Source organism: Myotis davidii, unplaced genomic scaffold (genome assembly GCF_000327345.1).
Source record: "Myotis davidii unplaced genomic scaffold, ASM32734v1 scaffold570, whole genome shotgun sequence".
NCBI lineage: Eukaryota > Metazoa > Chordata > Mammalia > Chiroptera > Vespertilionidae > Myotis > Myotis davidii.
The window spans coordinates 904,893-910,210 of record NW_006283631.1 but is presented as its reverse complement, the minus strand read 5'-3'; positions in this window follow the sequence as shown (position 1 = coordinate 910,210).

Sequence of the window (5,318 nt, the reverse complement as noted above, 5' to 3'; positions counted from 1 at the left end):
CTCTTCTATCTTAAATAATCTCTACATTATGGCTCATAATTAAACTGTAGGTGCAGATCTTTAAGTAGAAGGACCCATTACCATAATTTGCCTGGGACTGAGGGGGTTTCTGGGATGTGGGACTTACAGTGCTAACACTGGGAAAATCCTGGGCAAAGTGAGATGAGTTGGTCACCCTACTCCAACGCTTGCTTTTGTTATATAAAGGAAGCTGAAAGAACTTAGAAATTTTAGAATTACTATGTATTACGATGCATTTTAACAGGAAACAGCTTTGGGCATGGATGCTGACCCTTTGGTCTAGGACAGTGGTCGGCAAACTCATTAGTCAACAGAGCCAAATATCAACAGTACAACGATTGAAATTTCTTTTGAGAGCCAAATTTTTTAAACTTAAACTATATAGGTAGGTACATTGTTATTAACTTAATTAGGGTACTCTTAAGCTGGCCTTTTCTAAAATTGTCCTCAATCTGATTGAGGTATGTTCACTGAGGTCGACCCTTTCCAACTGTCCCATCCACATTCGTCTTGTATACTTGTTTTGTCTATCTCCTTTCATTCATCTCTCTATATGTCCAAACCATCTCAACACATCTAAAATAATGTTTCATTTTATTTTGATAATAAAGCCACCATCACAAAATAATTACAATTCTTAAATTGATGACAAAAATACCTGTAGAATTTGCAGTTGGTTGGAAAAATACAGGTAACTTTATGCTTCGAGTAGGTACTTTTGTTACCCGTGCACGATTTGTGGATGCGAGTAGCACTAACCACTGCACAATGAGACTGCTGACTGACTGATTCACTCAACTTGTGCATGAATCATGCGCACCTCCCCCTCACTGCGTATCCCGTGGCCCGCCTGCGCTGCGTCTCCCCTCTCCTGACCAACCGACACCCCCCACTTCTTCTAACGCCACTTCTTCAAAATAGACTCGCCCAGGCGGAAAACCGACTTCTGTGCATGGGCCATGAAGTTTCAATCGTACTGTACGTATGCGCCCGCACGTGGTATTTTGTGGAAGAGCCACACTCAAGGGGCCAAAGAGCTGCATGTGGCTCTCGAGCTGCGGCTTGCTGACCACTGGTCTAGGAGGTAGCTGCCCTCCCAAAAGGATGGCTGCTACCTAGTCAATGAGTGGGCTACATGGGCAAAGATAATTACAGGACATGCGTGTATGTCAAAAATATCTCACAACATGCAGATGGGGAAGCTGCATCTAGACAAGGTCACTGCTTTTCCCAAGGGCAGTAGTGCCAAGGCCATGATTTGGGATGCAGACCCGTACAAATCCATGATTTGGGTATCATTCCAAGGCTCTTCCTTTCATATTATGTCACTTCCCATCCATAACAATATCACCATGTAAGAACGGTATAATAGTGACCTCTAGAAAACATTTAGGTTGAGAGAGAGAAGTTTTTGCTAGGAAGATAGTTCACTATCTTCAGCTCCAGGCAGCTCTGATGAGACTGAATTTTAATCTCAGCCATACCTGGCCAAACCAAGAGCCAGAAAATCCTGTCCAAAACAAAACCCTAAACAACGTGGGGTCTGCATTGAAACAGTGGAGAGAATGTTAGTGGAAAGTTATCAGCTCTGGTGTTGCTGTCCCAGATGAAGCCCAGGAAACTGTGGGTCCAGATTCTAAGGCTCTTCATGGAAGTGAAGGCAGCTTCCAGCTGGCGTCAGGGCTCCTGTATCTGGATTCTGGCAAGTGAGCCTCCCTGGGTGTGTCTTTGGCAAAGAAGCCCAGGCTACTTTGGCTAATAAAGGGGAGGCTGGAAACCCTCTGCACTGCCTGGAGCTAAGGATGGTAAACTGTGTGGGAGGGCGGGTGGAGAAGGAGCGCATTACTACCAGGTCTGACTTGGCAGGAAGCTGCCACTCTGGTGCTGTCCCCACCTCTGTTTAGAAACTGGATGTTGTATGCCTGGGTGTGGGCTGTGTGTGTACTTAACAACCAGAGTAGGGTTTTTATCAAAGAAGGCAAAGTGCTCACTGATAGGACTCCAAGAGCAGGGCCACCCAAGAGCCAGCCCCATCCCGCCAAAGAGAGCCAGGGGAGTCTGTGTTCTGACCAGCAAGGCAATATGGTGATGGGTATGTGACTCATATCTGGGTTAGATTCAGCTGATGTGTGAGCAGGCGTGAGCTGTGTTTCATACAATGATTACAAGAAAAAGCCCTATACTTTTGCACTCTTTCATGTGAAACTGAAAAATTTAAAACAACAACAACAAGTTAAAGCTCTTGGGATAGGATACTATTTTGAGTTTTTAAATCTTGTCTTTTTTCTATATTTCCTCCTTTCTCTTCCTTCCGTTGAAGCAGGTAGTTAAATCACGTCTGTTCTTTGCTTCCATGGAGGGATATGGTTGGGAGAAAAGTAAGCAAGTCTGCATGTCTTTCTGGCTTTAGGGCAGGGCAGGAGGCGGGTCAGAAAGCACAGAAACAACATATTTGCCCGAAACCCAAAAGAAAAAAGATCTCTCAGAGACTAGAGAGAGATTTCCCAGGGCTGGAAAGGAGCAACATGGGGAGAACAGAGAGCTCAGAAGTCCTGGGACAGAGATAAAACATGCCCTGAACTTTTCAACATTCATTCATTCATTCATTCATTCATTCATTCAACTCCTGTGCACACCATGCACTGTTCTAAGAACAATGCACAAATGCATAAAGATTCTTGTCCTCAGGGAGCTTACATTTAGTGATGTATGAGAGTGTGGTATGCACTATTCCAAGTGCATGGCCTGTGTTTACTTCTCACAGCCAGTCAGCTAAATACTATATTCCCAGTTTACGAATGAAGAGATTGAGACAGAGTTACGTAACTTGCTGATCTCATAGCTAGCAAGTATCAGACTTGAACATAAACCTAGACAAGCTGGCTTCATTTTCCTTAACTGCTTGCTTAATTTCCAGGCAGGGCGTAGGGAGGGTGGCAAGACACTGGGGTTGAGAAAGCTGCTCGGGGCAGTTTCACAGAGACTCCCAGGCCGCAGGTGGGTTTAGCAGCAGTGGAAAGACCCTGATGTTCTCGGGGCCACCCCCTGCCATGATTGATGTTTGTGAGCCAGTCTTTCTCTGCCCAGGATTCCAGCATGAGAGGGGAGGAGCCCTGGCCTAAAGTTCATTTCCTCCCTGCCCAGCAGGTGGGAAGCCCCAAACAGAAATGAATCTGAGTTCAAAAAATAAAGATCATAAAATAGAAAGAGTAGCAAAAAAAATAATAAAGAAAACATATTTTTGGTTTTGGGCTCAGACCCAGCTGCTATCTTATGGAAAGCATGGGGTTAGAGAGAGCTGTGTGCCGCCTGGGGGAGGAGTTAAAAAATCTGAATTTCTACCCCTCCCCTTCCCACCTGATACTGGGGCATTGTAAAAGGGAGACATAGGATTCCCTGATTGCTAGAGTTGGCTACTTAACCAGGTCAGAATATACACTCATTTTTTTCTCCCAGAGAAATGAGTTACTAGAATTCTACATGGGTGTGGTGTACTCTGTGTGCCTATTACTTTCTAATGAGCATAACTATAGGGTGTCCCCCAAAATGTATACACACTCTTTGAATAATGATAAATACATTTCATTTTCAAATTGAGCTATTAGCTGTTAAAATGTGTATATATTTTGAGGGGGCCACCCTATATATTAGATTATTAGAGTGTAAATCCTGCAATGGGCAGTTAGAATTGGACTGCCTGGGGTCAGTGCCCTCAGCTACCACACTGGGAAAAGATCTTCAAATCTATCCAATACTTACAATTCCATGATTTAGTAGTTGCATAAACAGATGCAGGTTCTGTCCACACAGGTGAAGTCTGTTCAATTTTTCTCTGTTAAAAAAAAAAAGATTAGAAGTCACTGTTAATGCATTGGTTTTTAAAGCCAACTTCTCTTAAGTTATGAGGCCATTTCCCTCAAATCACTTTGAGTAATTCATTCAGGGGCTCTAAATGCTCTAGATTATATATATATATTTGATTTCAGAGAGGAAGGGAGAGGGAGAGAGAGATAGAAACATCAGTGATGAGAATCATTGATCAGTGCCCCCAAATGGAAATCGAGCCCCCAACCCAGGCATATGCCCTGACTGGAAATCAGACCATCACCTCATGGTGCATAGGTTGATGCTCAAACATTGAACCACACCAGCCTGGCTAAATGCTGTAGATTTTTTAATGAGGTTGGATTACCACAAGTATATATTCTGATTCAATTTGTCTTGCACCTATAAAACGTGGTTTTCCAGGCTAACTTGAAGAGTATGATCTTATTATCCTGAGGTTTAAGAACATCTCTATAAAACTGCTGCTTGAAGACATTCTGTTATGTTACAAATTTTCCTTTATGTAAGAATCCAATGCTTTGTTCCTTCTAGAATTTATGAACAAATTGAGTTCCTTGTGCGACAAGCAGTGTGAACTTAGCCCACACTCCCTGGCTGCCTAATGTCCTCATCCCCAGCTTGCGAATCAGCCCCTGGAACTAGGCTTTCTGCTCCCAGCACGCCCTCCAGCCAGAGGACCTGTGGCACTGTTTTCTGTATTCCCGGCTCAGCCTCAGCGGTTGTCTCCAGGGTTCAGTGGGAGTCTCGCTCTTGCTCCTGTGTGCTCATGCAGAAACCCCATCCTCCTGCCTGTCTGTTCCTCAGTGAGCCTAAGTCATAAGGTCCACAGTGTCAGAGGACAAAGATCTTGGAATTACTTTTCCATTGCTGTTGTAACAAATTACCACAGATGTCATGCCTTAAAACAACACAACTGTAACTTTAAGTTCTGGAGTTCAGATGTCCCTAATCAGTATCACTGGGTTAAGGTCAAGAGTCAGTCACCAGGGCCGATTGCTTCTGGCAGCTTGGAGAGGAGGATCCATTTTCTTGCTTCTTGCAGCTCCCATGGCCGCCTGCATTCTTTGGCTTCCGGATAACCCAGGACAATCTTCTCATTTCAAGATCTTTAACTTAATCACACCTGCAAAATCCCCTTGGCCATGTAAGGTAACATATTCACAGGTTGGGGGGAGGTTAGCGTATGGATATACTTAAGGGACTATTATTCAGCCTACTGCAAAGGTCAACAGTGACCCTGAAAAACTGGGGCTCCCCCAGCATCCAGCATCCAAGCTGGATGTCTAGCAGGCCCCCCTCAAAGAGAACGCCACTCAGTGTTGCCCAGGAAGCCAGACCTGCTCTAGTGCCTGCTGTGAGGCATTGATGAGTTCTGATTCCCTTCAGGATTGGCCGTGCTGCTCCCACTGCTGCTTCCTCTGTGAGCCCACATTCACCTTCCAGTGCCTTAG